The sequence below is a fragment of the Eutrigla gurnardus genome, assembly GCF_963514095.1.
Source record: "Eutrigla gurnardus genome assembly, chromosome: 5".
Taxonomy (NCBI): Eukaryota; Metazoa; Chordata; class Actinopteri; order Perciformes; family Triglidae; genus Eutrigla; species Eutrigla gurnardus.
This window is the reverse complement of record NC_139919.1, coordinates 17,150,435-17,166,856: the sequence shown is the minus strand read 5'-3', so window position 1 is coordinate 17,166,856 and position 16,422 is coordinate 17,150,435. Positions and strand designations below refer to the sequence as shown.

The 16,422-nt window shown below is 40.1% G+C and overlaps 1 protein-coding gene across 2 annotated transcripts in view; it reads right to left on the bottom strand.

Moving 5' to 3' along the window:
* diaph2 (diaphanous-related formin 2) overlaps positions 1–16,422 on the bottom strand; it is a 352,630-nt gene that overhangs the window by 308,076 nt on the left and 28,132 nt on the right. The gene's annotated exons all lie outside the window — the stretch shown is intronic.

Sequence of the window (16,422 nt, the reverse complement as noted above, 5' to 3'; positions counted from 1 at the left end):
GTTGCTTTACACACATCGTCACAAAGGCAACGTGTGGTGTTATTCCATTTAATGGATGCCATTGAGGATGGAGAGAGTTAAGAGGCTTAGCACCACAGGCAGATCCACCTAGCTGGGTCCTGTTGGCTGCCCCTGGGCCCACCCCATGCCCTCATTATCCTCCTGACTCCCTCAACTCATCCTCCTTCAGCAGTGGCACTAATCCAGACTGAGAGGTTAGGACCTGAACCTGGTAGGAGTCTCGACTGAGGATAGGCACATAGTAGCACAAAGTGGTGTTGTAGCCACTGAAAGAACAAAACAGAGAACAATCTGTGAGGTCAAAATCATCTGACTGTAAAACTGCAGTGGTAGATTGGTGATTATCTTAGTGAGTAAGTGAATAACACACAAATGTTACAACTATGCACTAAAGGTGCAACGATTCATTCGATGCATCGATGAATCAATTGTCAGTCCTATCGATTCAACTAAATCGATCAGCTAAAATAAATAAATAGAATGAATCGTTTTGGCTTCATCAATAATCTATATAAATGCGTTTAATCGTATGAATCGTGATTCTTAATTATGATTAATGTTTTAATACGTTTAAGACACTCTTTCCCCTGCCAGCATGTAGTCTATTGAAATATGTTCAAAATAACTGAGCATTACATTTTTGTATTCAGCATAAAATATTATGCAGGACTACTTTTTTATAGAATAAATATGTTAAATAAGTAATTCTGTGGTCTGTTTATTTTTTCACCTTTCATTAGAATACAGATAGTCTCACTCGCATTATTGCATGTTTATTTCATGGATATAGAATTTTGGTTACAAGTTACTGAATCGAATCGTGGTTTACAGAATCGAATCGTTACAAAAAAATCTGTCCTTAAATCGAATCGCCAACTACTGTATCGTCAATCGAATCGAAGTGAAGCCAAAGATTCACACCCCTACTATGCACAGTGAGACACGTTCAGAACACCTCTTGGTATCAAATGAATATCCTTAAATGAAGTCCAATATTCATATCCAAGCATAATTATTCTTATGCATGATATTATGCAACGGCACACTGTTTGTGCATTAATTACTGATTTATGTATATATCCCCAACTAGATGGCGAGATAATCAATAAATGATCCCTGTCATATGAAACGTAACTTTATAATTTTAGCTTTGATATTTTATATATACTCATTCATTAATGGAACATAGAGAATGCGGCAGGAGGGGTGTTGAGGTGGGGGGGTTGCAGCAGATTATTATTTTGCGTGTCTTGTGGTTCTTCAGTCCCACCATAATGGCCTGCGAGTCTTCTGTGCTGTTGGGATCTTGTATGTTTTTCCAAGTGAAAATGAAGCTTCAGACTATTCCACGGTGTAGCAATCAGTGTGACTGATGCTTGAAGATACAATGAAACAAACCGTTGGGGAGGGAGAGGGGTTACGTTAGTGGTTTTTCCCAGAGCAAAGGGGTCAGCAGAAATTCACTACAATTCTCTTCCCCTTTTGCCATGCATAACGCTCCTGTCAACAGACCTGGACCATCTGTCTTGTTATTTACCACATTTCTGTTTTTTCCATAACCCAAAACTCCACTTCGTGTTTTCAGTGAAGAGCTGCATTCATGAATACGAGACCACCAGTAATTAAGAGGCATGCTTTAAATAACTATGCAAAAGAAAACTTTGTGAAGCTTTCCAGACTTACATTCATACATTCATTTTTATTTTTTTTTGGTTCTGCTTAAGTAAATAAAATCATATTTTTTCTGTAATTGAGGACACGTTGATTTGACTACATGGGAGAAAAAGTGAATACGTGTCAAACTAAAACAGGTTGCAGGTAAATACCTTCCACAATCTTTGGAGTCTGCACACTAGTGTGGTATTGTGTATTATGTTATATTTCAAAGCCCATCACATTTACAGTGAATCACAAAACAATATAGAGTTGCACAACTACTTATAACCACTATATTTTGCTCTCTTTCATTCACTTACTCAAATAAATAAATGAATTCACATTCATTAATGAGTTGAGAGATCCGTGTCCTCGGAATGTTATGAAGAAGTACACCACAAGCCATATTTCAAGTCCTATTTTTTATGCGCTTCGGTGACCTATTTTAAGTTATTTAGGCATACAATGAGTTAGAATAGGAACATCATTCAATATTTTTCATATCTAAGCATCATAAAATATGTTTGGGCCTTTAGCAAGGGCCCCAGGCTCGGGTTGCCTACCTTGCCTTTTATCCTGTGTGTATTTCACTGGTGTTTCTGAGTAAGTGTGACTGTGTGTGACACAACTATGTCACGGCAGGTGTATCGCTCAGGATTCAAGGAAGCGCAGTGTCAAATGTGAAGTTGTTTGCATGAGCGGTTCTCGAGAAAAGATGCCAGTAGCAGTACCACAGGCCAAGCATTCAGCCCAATCTGAATGGGCATGATTTTAATAGGTGCGGTACTAGTAAAGTAAATAGACGAGAAAAAAGGGGCATGAGCATGTTTGTGGTCTTGAAAATGACATGTCAAAAGGAGACATATATACAGTATTTGGAAGTGTCTGAGCCTATAAGTAGATAAATCAAGCCTCCAAAGGCTTTCCAGAAGTGGATAAAAACAGGAAATTAAAAAAAAAATCATTAAAAAAAAGTTGTGCCATGTTCAACTGTCAGGGACAAGTTAGAGTTGTGGAGGTGAAGTGAACTAAAATGAAAGAGGAATTTAAGTGATTAAACTAGTACACACTAAAAGACTGATGCTAACCATGCGTAGCAAATGGCTCACACCTAAAGTGAGGGCATCGTCTTTAATCAGAGGGTAATTTATTGACTCCCATTTACAAAGCCATAATACTAGTGATCAAGCCCCTCAACCATAAAATGCAATAAACTAGGGAAGTGTTTTGTGAACAAAGGCAAATAACAAGGCCCCACACATCATTATGTCCCCTTCATAACCCCATTAGATTAGTTTGAAATTGGTTTTGGGTTAAGGAAGCCATGCCATATACAGCCAGGGTCATGTGTAGGAATGTCAAATGATCACGAAATGTCCTAATTCTACTGAATTCTCAGACTTCACGAAATCAATGTTCTAATATCTATATTAGATAAAGGAAGGGGAAAGAAACAATGGTTGAATTTTCAAATGTTTTCATGTAATATACAGTTGGCTAGGCAGAGTCCATCTAAACCATCGGCAGTGTTGCTTTAATGCTCTTTCTATAGATTAAGCCATTATGCAACTGCCAACCATCATCGTCCTAAAAATAAAAACATGTCTAGGCAATTGATGAGCAAATTGCTACAAGAAAACCACCATTAGTAGAAATATCTTACAAGAAATGGCACATACACATTCCACTTTACCTGAAGCAGAAAATTGTCTGGCAGTAGATGGCGGGAAGATGTAGCCATGTCTTTTCCCACAGCCTTTTCACAAATGATTTCTCCCTCAATAGAGGCACAAATACTTGTCCATCAGGGAGAACAAAGCCATGTAATTGGCTGCTTCCTCACTTGAGCCCCAGATAGCACAATGTTAATAACAAACTGATGAGAAATTCATTAGGGCTCCAAATAAAAACAATCTCTCCTCGATAAGAGGCGAGTACATTATAATTAAACTGATGCCTCTCCGTTTTCATTAGCCCATGGAGCCTGAAAACCTGAAGACTAAACCACTGAGATGGATGCAATTAAGCATGATTGTTTTACTACACATTTGGGTCTAAAGTATAAAACAGAGGTACCACGGTAATACAAGGTAGCCGTGCAGCAGGAAGAAGAGGTCTAAGAGTCATATTAGAAAAAAGCCAACCACAGAGGCACAACGTGGTGCAGAAGGCAGGTTAACGCCATAGTTTGAGTGAATTGGTCAAGTCAGGATTAGCAACAATGCTGACTCGTGTTAGGGAGGGGCAGGCTGGAGAGTGCAGTAAGACACTCTCCAGCTGTTATTTCACTTCTCCCTATTTTGAACTCTCTTCCCATTAATTTGGCTGAATGCGCATTTCTGCCTCTCCCTTCGTGTCTCAACACCCAATATTACATGTTTCTTCCCATTGATCTCGACAACTGTCTTTACCCACAGGCAGATTATGAGACAATGGGCCGCTGGGCACAAACAATGCTAAAGACTGCAACAACTCTCCTACATAAAAGCAAAAAAGAGTTTACCGTTGTTTGTCTTTGTGGTCATATTGTGTCTATGTGTGGCCATTTGGTTTCTCTTTCTTGAGTAACTTTTGTGGATATTTTCTGTGGTCATTTTCTGTGTCTTTGGGTGCCTTGTGTCACTTTGTAGCTTTTTTGGTGTTTTTGTATCTATTTCTGTCTTTGCTTGTTTTTCCCCTTTAAATATATATATTTTTTAAAATGTCTTTGTTGTTGTTTCTTTGCAGCCATTTTGAGACCTGTTTTTTAGGCCTACATGTTTGAGTGACATATTGTAGGTGAATGTCAGGAGGTGCCCTGCCCCTTTTGGTCCCTGGGCCTATGCTCGGTTCCATAATCCATCCATGACGTTACCCCAGCTATATGCTCTCTCTCTCTCTCAGTGTGAATGCGTAATGCTTCAATGGCTTCACAGAATTCTGAGATGCAGCTTCGGGTGCAGCAGAAAGGCGACACAAAGACATGGGACGAACAGATTTCTGTGTACTTCTGTGCTCTGTGCTTGTTGTGGCAGAGGAGGGAACTGCTTGCTTCTTAGCTGTCAGTGATGCATGGGCAAAGCCGTGTCTGTCCATGAAGCTACTCAGACCAAGACCAAAATGTGAGATCAGGACTCAAATGCCCCCTCTCTTCCTTTCACAGCACTACCACTTTCACTGAAAAAGACAAAACCCACTCATGCATGCACAGTTGCATGGACATACACAAACACCACTCACAAGCAGACACACGGCAGATGTTGGAGGCTATATGGTATGAATAATCACTCCCATATATTCTGGAATTGCCTTATTGGCAGGAAACCATTAACATATCACTAATGTATCAGGAGTTGACATTCCTTTTAAATGTGATACAGTATACATGGGGGACATCTCCTTTGAAGGTAATCTGATTGATAAGGAACTGGCATAAATAATAAAAGGCTGTCACAAGAAAGTAGCTAAAATCAGAGCCATCCAACATTGATGAAAAAGAAAGAAATATTACATGAAATATAGATTATGGAAAAAATTGTGATGTCCAAATAATTTTGTTTTACAGATTTGGACCAAATACATTAAATGTATAAGTTTAGGCTTTAGATGACTTAAATCAGTGAGAATATAATTGATTAATATTATTGTAATGCATCGAACAGCTTGATCTTTATTAGTATTTTATTTTATTATTATTATTAATATTTATGGTGAAAGCTTCCAATTTTCAAATGTAAATAATGAACCTGTAAAGGAAATCCTCTATAAGAGCCAGGCTGAAATGGTTATCAAATTAACTGCTTTTTAAAAATTGTGTTTTTCCAAAATAAAGAAACATCATTAAAAAGCAGACACACACATGTAAACATGCACAAAAAGCCTTCACTGTAGGATTATATATGAATGAGACCATGCAATGTCACCAGTTATTCTGAATATTGAATTGTATTTATTTGACTATGAAAGCGCACAACACGAAACATCCTTGCTTTAGATAACCTTGCTTTTACAGACAAGGGAACAAACCTAGAGCCTTCAATCATTCTGTAACTTAACATAAAGCAAGTAAAAACATGGCGTTTGAACCCAGTCCACCCATTTATAAAGAAAGGCCACTAATGTAATATCACTAGGGCCAACTCACAGATAGGGAACTGTGTAGCACTAAGGTTGGCTTTAATGTCCACAAATCACCCTGTTTACAACTAGCGCGATGCAATATGCTTTCATTCCCACTTCCTATTCACTGGCATCCCATTTACAAGTCGCCATGACTGGAGGAAATGCTTGCCATACTTAAACCATCAACTGAACATATGGATGGGTGAAGCTTGTGGTTCGACCTCAGGGAAAGAGGCAGCAACCGGGTCACGCTAATGTGGACCAATAATCTCTCTCTGAGTCATTAGGATGATCAATGCCATTCTAATGAGATAACATCTGGAACAAAGGACCCTAATAGCAGACAGCTGCTGGGCAAAGTGAGCTAATTAGGGAGACATTCAGTGATGCTAACTACTGCTGCAGCCATTGTACCCAGGTTTTGGACCCCACCCTGTTAACATCCAAAATACAACATGTTGAATATTTCATTACTCTTGTGATAACTAATCATGGCACTGTGATATCAGTGGTAACACATGAGAGAGGAGGGGGGAGGGAGAGAGACAGAAATACCACAACATCTTAGCTCGACATGAATGCTTATTGAGCGGCACTAAGTTGGTCAATTATGGAGAAAATCTGTTTTGAGGTAACCTTTCAGCTTATTAAATAAGCCATAAATCAATCTTTAGGGCAGAATGAGTGGCTGGCGTTTAATGAGTGGACGTGTCTAATCTCTCTCATTTTCTCTTTCCTTCTTTCTTTCAGTGTGTGTGTGCGTACAGGAACATACTATATGCTTATTTAGGTTAATATGATTCCAATGACTATAAAAATAATTGTGCAGTTCTGTAAAGTTCACCACAACTTGAAGTAGCACACTGGTGATTCAAGTGACTGTAAGTGGTTCCATTAGAGGACAACATTTTGAAAAAAAGGGGGAACAAAAAGGTCCATCCTCATCCATGGGCTGAGAACGGAAGCAGGATCCAATTAGTCCTTTGCTGAGAAAATAAAATAATGGAGAGCAGCGTCAAAGAGAAACTTTGTAATAGTGTCTGTTAAAGTGTCTGTACAAAATCACAAAAAAACATAATTACTATGCACAAAGAACATTGCGTGGTCTAACGTGATTTTAAACACTCCATTGTTAGACCACGAAGCATTAATTACATATAATGAGGGAAAAGGGAGAGAATAAAGAAACCTTTAAGAAATTCCAATCAGCATAGTCTCTCTTTTATGTCAGTCTTGAAACTTTTTGTAAATTAGTATATTTTTTTGTGTAAATTTCAGGTTGGTGTTTAAATAAACCTGCAGTCTTAAAAGTCAATTTGAAAATCCTATTCTGAGAAACGTATTCTACAAAACTATTGAATGTGGCATCAATTCTTAACTGTACATTGTGTACTTCTTTGAGTTTTGTCTATTGACTCAAATTTACTCTTACTGCTTTTCATGGTAAACTGATTTCTTAAAAGTAACATAAATGCAGCGTCAAATCTGCCCTTTTGTGAAGCAAAATTATATTTTAATAAAACTTCAATTCCACTATATAAATATATATATAAAAAAGCAAAGACAAAGACATTTATTTAAATCATTATTTTAACCCTGCAATTTGCCCTTAAAAATCATGGCCGAGGAAAAACACTTTGCCTTGTATTTCTGTTGCTTTACTCTCATTCAGACTGCATTGGAGTGTTTAGCTGATTACACAAAATGTTATTCAACTAAATTCATGCCAAAAGAATACATCATTGACTCCTCTGACTCCTTGAATTCTGTTTCATATGAACAGTCATGCTGTGCATGGAGGAGGTACTGTATAGTACCACCAGAAAACTACATTAGCATGGGTGGTTAGGGAAATAGGAAGAAATACCATCAGGTTTGAGTGTAGTCGACACGGCAACAGCACTATTCCTCAGAGAGCACGACAACGGCAGTGAAAAGCTTCCAACTAACAGTAATTGGTTTTAAAATAATAGAATTCATTACAGTTATGGTGCTTGTTCAGAAATGCAAACAGGGGAAGAAAAAACATTCACTAGAGACTTGGGCTGAACTGCTTCACTAAAAACCATGGGGAGATGAAAGGCATAATTCAAATGACAATTTTAGAACCCTTAGTTCATTTATATCAGAAGCTCAGAAGATGTTGCCGGCATAATAACATCAAGTTTTTTTTCTCATTCTTTTGTTCTACTTGCAGGGATTGGAAGGAACTTTTTTCCCCTCTCAATTTCATTCTTTTGTGGTAGCAAATTCCTCCTCCTCACGCAGAGACATGCGAGGTGACACACAAACAATCTAGCAAACAACACCCGTCGGCAGCGGAGACAGCCAACTGAAAGCTAACATGGGAAATCTTGACAGGAAAAGAAGAAAAACACCTCACACATGACATGGAATTTGCTGCTTGTCTTATTAAATGACTGTGTAATTATACACATCAGGGGTCTGCATTGTAAGGTCCTGTGTTTTTATCACATCCAGTGGCAGACTATGTTTGATTCAAGGCCAGCATCGCAGGTGTGAAGAAAATACGCAACCAATCAGCATTAAAAAGATCGTTTCTCAGGACCACTCAAGACATAAGGAGACAGGTCAGCAGCCATCTCAACATGATTGGATGCCATTTCTCACGCTGGGTATATACTGTAACACTATAGCCTACATCTGCCATCAAATCAACCTCAGGTCAATATCTAGTAAGTGGCACCATTCTAAAGAAGTGCTTGATACATTTTGACCACAAATTGATAGAGCGGAAAGCCTTTATTTCATAGGTGACAATATCAGCAGGGATGAACTTTTTTTTTTTGCTTTATTTTCCTCCTACTTTTGGCACAGTACCTGAAGACAAACAAGCCCACCATATGGCTGTGCATTAAAAATTGATGCGGTATGTTAGTGAGGGCACCTGAGCCGAATGACAAGGTGGAAGACTTCGAACTAGTGAGCACAGCATGAATTGGGGAGCCAAGATGTGCCACTGTCACAATGCTGAAAACAACCTGGGCCATAAATGAAAGCCATACCCAACCGAGACCATGTTTCAGCAGCTGTGGCCAAGAAACTGTGTCATGTCAAGCGCTCAGGGTGTCAATGAGCAAATATGGCTCATGGTGGGGTCAGAAAATAGATTCAGATTTTGATGTTCATATCTCTGAGGGAAAGCGACGTGCAATGAAATACACAAAAAGGGCGAGTCAGTGATGTGGTGTCAGTCTGCTGGCATAATGAATAAGAGGGTTACAGAGGGAACCAGAAGGAAAGACACTGATAGCAATGGTGTGCTTCTGTAAGCATAACTGATGTGTTGTCGGTGCGGGACTGCGTCTGTTCATCAATGTGGGGGCAGTCTAATAAATAATTCAGATATGACTGCATAAAAGAGCGGTCAATGCAATAGGTCTCGTCGATAGCAGGTAAGGTAAGACGTGCTTCCTTCCAAGCCCCGTTCAAGCAAGTGAAGCGTTTACCAAAAAAACAGTGGACCCAGTAGAGGTTAGCCATCTTCACTTCTGAATCTGTTCACAGGAAAGATAATAATGATGAATCTGTTCTTTATCCTTCTTTTTACCCTCTCTGTCTACAGTAGGAGGGTAAAAGTATTGATCAGGGAAGACAGACCAATTTGAATGCTGTTGAGCCATTTTGCACTTATTCTCCCCTTTAAAGATCAGACGTCTTACAAATGGCATCAGTGGCACACATAACGGTGTGTTACGTGGGCTTAGAGAAACCCATTAGGTCAATTCCATAGCAACAATGTGGCTTTTCATCCCCCTATGCACTGCACCAACTGGCCAATCCGATGGGCACCCACTGCCACCAAGTGCTAGCCTTCAGTACTACAATGCTGGCTGGAGAACTGCAGCTGTTCACGCATCTGTCTTGAGTAGAGGCAGACCATGACCATGCATGACCAGCTACTGTGTCTCTAGCATTGAGAATGCTACACTCTCAGCAAGCCAAACAAAACTAAGATCTAAGGTCATCAGTGCTGTTGTGCAACACCCCTGAAGACCTACTCAATACTATGTTTTTTGCCCTTAATACACAGTGACGACATTTGGCAAGGCATGATCGAAAGCTAACAAAGGAGGGACCATCTAGTTGGACAAAAGCTGCTCCCAGGTTGTCAGTTTAAGACCATCCTAGCCATCATGCATGAAGAAGATGTAGTGCCAACTCCAGTCAGAATATACCCTCTGGTGCAGCTAACCCATTCTATGCTTAGCGCAAGTCACTGCAGCTCAGGCTCTCTGTCCAGCACCTAAATGGTTATTTACACTCATGTATTTATTCATTCTTCCATCCATCCACTAGGGAGGAGGGGACAATCAACCAGCCATGTGGTACTGGTAAACAACTAAAAAGTGATACAGCTTGAAGGCTGACATTTTTAGAAATGTGTCCCATCCCTCCTGAGCACCCTTAAAAGAAAAGAAACTGCAAGCCAGACAATAACACAGCAAGTGATCTGGCCTTGATCATGTCACCAATCATTACAACAGAGAGCTGTCCGGGGAATCGGGGAGAACCTGGCTGTTGATGAGGCGATTATGTGGCTTTACTCTTGTGCGTCCAAGTATGACAGAGCAATGAAAACACTGTTGCTGATAGGCAGAGACTATACCTTGTTAGTCAGTGTTGTGCTGAGTTGACTAGTTGGCTGAGCAGTAAGGCACTCTCAGAGGGCCTAGTGGGCTTACAGCAAGAGCAGGGGGGATTATAATCAGGCCATCAATGTGACACTCCCCTAACCCGACAGTTACAACAATTCAACAACTCAAGGTGACTATAGGTCCCTGTCAACACTGCCCCTCTTTGTCCTTCTTCTCCTGAAGCCTTGCATGGTGTCAGTAATGAAAACAGATATTACTAATCAGCAGGGTATTTGCATATGCTGTTGTGGACACCGCCCAAACTGGAGTCCACAATTTTCTGGAAATTGAAATAAAATCTGGAATGTTTAGAAATGCCCAAGAGCAGAGGACCTGGCAAGGTTACGCACAGAAGTGCATTATCAAATCACCCACTGCAAGCATTTTCCACGATAGCATCTAGAAAAACCAGACAACTCCATCAACCAGAGCAAATAACTTACTAAATATACACAGATGTAGAGAAGGATATCAAAAAGCTAAAGGAGCAAATAAAGAAATCGGGAGTGACGGGAGGAGCAGGCAACCATAAAACATGGGGATACACAGAATTTCACAGCTGTGTGAACAGTTAAAGCAGATGCGATGGGATGTGATGGTGGATGCATACAGAGAGGCGGGTTGTAAAAATATGCTATAAAGTTTATGGAGCCTAATGCGGCCCTGCAGGAGCCTCCTGCAGAGCTGAGCATGCCGACAGTGCCGTTGAGTATGTGACAGAGCTGTGGGGGAGAGATGTACAACCGAGAGCATAGCCGGTATTCACAAGCACCATCACTGGTGTGAGGATGTGCATACAGTACATAAAATTCACAGATATGCAATCAAAAGAACTAAGGATCCTATTTCTTCCTCCCTCCCCACGTCGAAAGTACTCCATCATGTTCCATCTCTCCTGTGCAATATCTAAATCCATGCTGTAATATCCAAGTCTATTGGAACGGCATGGAGAGAAAAAAAACAGTACTACTTACCACATGCACGACATATATGCATGTGCATACACCAACGCAAATACAGAGACTATAAAGCACTGCCATAGCCACTGTTCAAACCAATATCAGCATACTGTGACCACTTCAGCCTTTCATGTTCGCTTCGAAATAACAAGATCCAGTTCTTCTCCTCTGATTGAAGAGGAATGATTGTTTCTGTCTTTGAAAAGACATTATGCTGTATAGAGCGTAGATGTGTGAAGGGTGATGGAGGAAAGGATAAAAGGTAGCAAGGAAGGAAAGAATGGAAGGATAAAAACTGAAAAGAAAACAAAAAAGAAGAGGAATGCTGATGGAAAAGTAACCTCTTTCTCCCATCCCCAGTGGGAGCTAGTGTTGACCTAATCCTTCCCACACAGCCCACCCTCTGTCACATCTAAACCTTGGCTTCTTCCACAGCCCGCAAAGGTCAATCCAACCAAGAATGCCCGAAGACAAGCCACTCAGTGGAAACTTGCAACATAATTGATAAAACGTATGTAGACCTTAAAGTTCAATATTAAATGACAAATGTGACCCAAGCCAACTATAAGCAGACAAATGACTTAAGTGTAGTAGTAGATATGTCCTTCATCATTCTACACTCTGAACTTTTTTCAAAAACCTCAACCTCAATCATCCTTGTTTTTGAGTAAGACCAAAAGCTAGCGGCACTGCAGAGCAATGTTTAGATGTGCAGGTGCTCATATTATTGGTATTAAGTATTCTAGTAAGAACATGGAGGTGTTATCCTACACATGACCACATGCTCTCAAAACTCACTGTAAAAGGAAGGAACCTGGAAATTCCTGCAAGATCATCACTCAAGAAAAGCGTATTTGAGCATTTCTATTTAAAAACACCTCACCAAAGATTTGCAGATACCCTATTCAAATAAATGAAATAAATAAAGCCTTCCTCATCTCACTCTCAGACAACTGTTTATGTCCATCAGATGAACTCTAAAATATGCTTTCAGCCAATCTGAGAAACATCTTCTTCAAACATTCCCCTCGAGAGCATGTTTCCTTGATCTTAATTTAAGATAGAATCTATGGTGAACACTGGCTCAGGGCACGGGAGGCACACGCTATTGATACCTTTTTCATTGCAGTTCTTTTAAAGCACCAAGGACATTTGCCACATCAAATCTGCTCAACCCTCCGCACCAATTTGAATGGCTTGCTTGAAACAAAACGGTCTTTTCAGGCATGTGGTTTTAAAAGGTAAAGAGGAGAATGAAGATTTCCTTTCTGGCACACCGTATTTTTTCTTTTTTTTTCAAAAAAGGTCCTTCATAAGCACTCCTTGCATAGTGAACGAGCACCTGATTGGAGTTAAAGAGGAGCCAGATGTGCGTCCTCATATCCATGCAACTCTCTCTTTTTGTCTCTCTTTGTCCTCGGTTCCCATCTGGATGCTTTGAAATCCTCTGGCCTTATCTATAACTACTCGTTTACTGGTTATTCTGCATTCTGTAAATCATCAGTGGTTACAAAGGAAAGCAAGAGCACAGGTAACATCATAAGCACATAGCATGGTAATTCCTTTATTGGAAATATTTATGAAAATGTAGATAGATTATAGTTCCTTAAATGTGAGGACTTTTCTTTCTCCGTTTTAAATTATTTTAACTTTGGGGTTGGTGGTCAGACAAAATAATCAATGTGGAGAACTCGCTCATGGACTTTGAATGCTTTAGACGGACAATTGTAATTTTTTATTTATCAAATAATTAATTAATTGATGAATAAAAAAAGAAGTGGCAGCTTCAAAACCATTGCATATAACAGAACAAACAAGTAAGAGGGATTCAAAAACATAAAATCCATTGCAGGTTAATTAAATTCTTCATCTCAACTTGATAATGAGGAAATCGTTTGAAGGTCCAAGGCTTGTCCAATGCCTTGCTTGTAAAATGCACAAAAGCATCTTTTATTTTGAAATGTTTTCAAATATACAGCCACACAGAGCACTTTCGCTCAATTAAAATGATAAAATGAATTTAGCCTTGGAGTCATTCTAAGAAACATTCAATGACTAACAAATGCTAGATTTTTGGACGCTTTTTTTCAAATTATGCATTTATGCACGAATATTGCTAAATTATTTTCTCATAATTACCACATTTCACATTTCAACTCCAAAACTGGTAGAAATGATCATTATACGCACACACTCAAGAAAGCGGTTGATGGGGTGCTGGATAGCTCAAGAGTACCGAGGCTCAGGCCTCACTACAGCGGCCCCGGGTTTCGAATCCGACCGGCGGCCCTTTCTGCATGTCATCCCCATCTCTCTCCCCCCTTTCACTCTCCCTATCACAAAAAAGTCCAAAAAATTACTTTAAAAGAAAAAAAGAAAAAGGTTGATGTTAAAACATGTCCTGTGCCACCTGAAAGGCAGGCACTTTATAATTCTGCAGAAAACTCAAACTGTTCTTCAATAAAAAAGTTTCCACAACCACGCTAACCTCAGATACCTCAGAGCTGACCATCATGTTACCATGGAAATAAGCAATCATCTGTCCAGTCATACAGATATTGATCACCTCGCTGTGGTCTGGAGATTGCTGCTTTTCAACACACGGAGCACACACCCTTGTTCCTCGCTCATGTGCTCTCGCTCACTCTCATAGTCTCAGCAGCATCCCATCTGAGCTGCAGAGCTTGTCAATGGCAGTGCAGTGAGAAGGAAGTCTACTTTTACAGTAACACTGCGGGAGTCATTGATGGATTGCTACAACGTGGCCCTTGACTTGTGATGTAAAGCAGGCCAATCTTACAGAGACTGACACTGTAAAGCCGCCGTAATAATCAATAGGCTCCTGCAGCACACTGCGAAAAGAAGAGGTGTCTGGTCCATCTGGACCGTTCGGGTTTACCTGCAGGCATGCTGTTCCCCAGGTATGTGTGCTGCTCATATTTCCCTCAATCTTGCTTAAGGAGGTGGAGAGAGCATTGTTGCACACTTCCACGCTGGTCAGACTGGATTAGAGCCAATTCACACGGTCTTCTATTCCCACCTCATTCTCCATCAGGAGAGAGGAAAGTGCCAGAGAGATTTCATGCCTGAGACAGAGGGTTTACAGTTGCGTGTTCCCTATAGACAATCCGAACCAACAGACTCCTCCCAGCACGTCGGAGAGCCCTCCATCCCACCGACACGCTGACAGCGTGAAAATGGGAATCTGCCAGCAAAGCAGGGAGCTAACTGTAGCCCAAAATCAGCTAACCAGGCTAAACGCTCTCTCCCTTTTTTTTCCACTTTCAGGGTGGTTGGAGGGGTGGGGGGGTAAGAATGACAGCAGCTTTCAGTATGTAAGACATATCTGTAGGCTACTGCTGCAAGATTGACATAGAGGTTACAGAGGTTAAGCCAACTGCTCCGGTATGCTGTTGAGTTTTGAAGAAACTTCTCGAGGGCTCTTAAATTATTGTTATTAACACTGCTGGACATTTGACCGTCTGACCATCACTGTGGTATTTCCACTACTGTGGACTGAACTGTCCCTGCCACATGATGACTGTCTATCATGCATTGTCCCTTTATGTCCCGTTTGTACGTTTTACTATGCAGGGCCTCAGGAAAATAAAATAAAATATATCACTTTCTTTTTTTAGAACCAGGTTCTGTGGCAGCTTTTGACACAGTTTGCAGAACATCTGAAAGTAGGCCTCATCTCCCACATCTCAGATGACAATGCACGATAGAAAGTGAACTAATTCTGTCATATTCCATGTACTGAACACAATGTGGCTATTGCTCCCGATCAAGAGATACTCCACCCACGTCTATACAGGCCAAGCTTCAAAACCACTCTTTCCACAGAAATTACCAAGCACAAAGGAACAGTTTGACAAAGAAGGAGAAAATCCTATCGATACAAAATATCTCTTTAAAATGCCTAAAAAGTGAGGTCTGTCTATGAAAACGCGCAGAACAGAGGTCAGTGTTCTGCTTGACCTTGCCTGTGTTGGCTGTGTGGATTTAAAGTCCTCTTAATCCTCTCAAAAGGCAATGAAATGGCATTTAAAGTGGCGATTCAACACTTGCTTAACCAATAACAGCGTGTTTCTTCTTTTTTCCTCTCTAAAGAATGTTTAAAAAAGAGTCAGAACCCCTGCTGTAGAAAAGGCAACCGGCAGCCACTTTATGGGATTGTGCGAGAGAAGATAGGCAAATTGCATATGGATTTTAAAAATATATAACCAATACATTAATGGCATTAATTGTATTTGTTAAAATCATGACAGCTCTTTGTATACTAGGAGAAGCTAAAGTGAAACAACATCAACAACATAAACAAGAACATGCATTTGTAGGAAAACAAAAGTCTTAAAAAGAGAGAGAGAGAGAGAGAGAGAGAGAGAGAGAGAGAGAGAGAGAGAGAGAGAGAGAGAGAGAGAGAGAGAGCGTCCTTGACAGGATCAGATATATAGCCATGAATACTACCACTAAATTAATATAGTTTCATATTTCTGTTCAAGGCAGAAAAGATGTACTTGATATCTTTTCCGAGGTTCACGAGGTTCAGTGTGTGTGTGTGTGTGTGTGTGTGTGTGTACATAAGTGTGTGTGCTCAAAGCCTTATTAAGTGATATATATTCTCAGTATGAGTTATGTCTCATAGAGAGAATGAACACAGTTAAAGCCATTTGGATGCAACATGCTCTGATAAACAGATTAGATTGCAGATTATGAGCATTTGTGCAAAAGCTATCAGTCTTTGTTGGTGTTGCAATATTCAAATGCTAATATGTGTTACACCGCAATCTATTTCAAAAGAGAAACAGCAAACAAAATCAACAAAAGGCCTCCCACTTCATTTTCAGGCTGTATAATTTTAAAATCCTTCATTTGAAAGTTCCTTCATTTACATGCAGGAATTGTGTTGGCAATTTATAGCTTTTCCAAATTACAGCCCATTAGCAATATTTGGGACAGAAAATAAGAGTCCAAGACATAAAAATGACCTAACTTGCAGAGTTTGGAACATGCTCCTCAACATC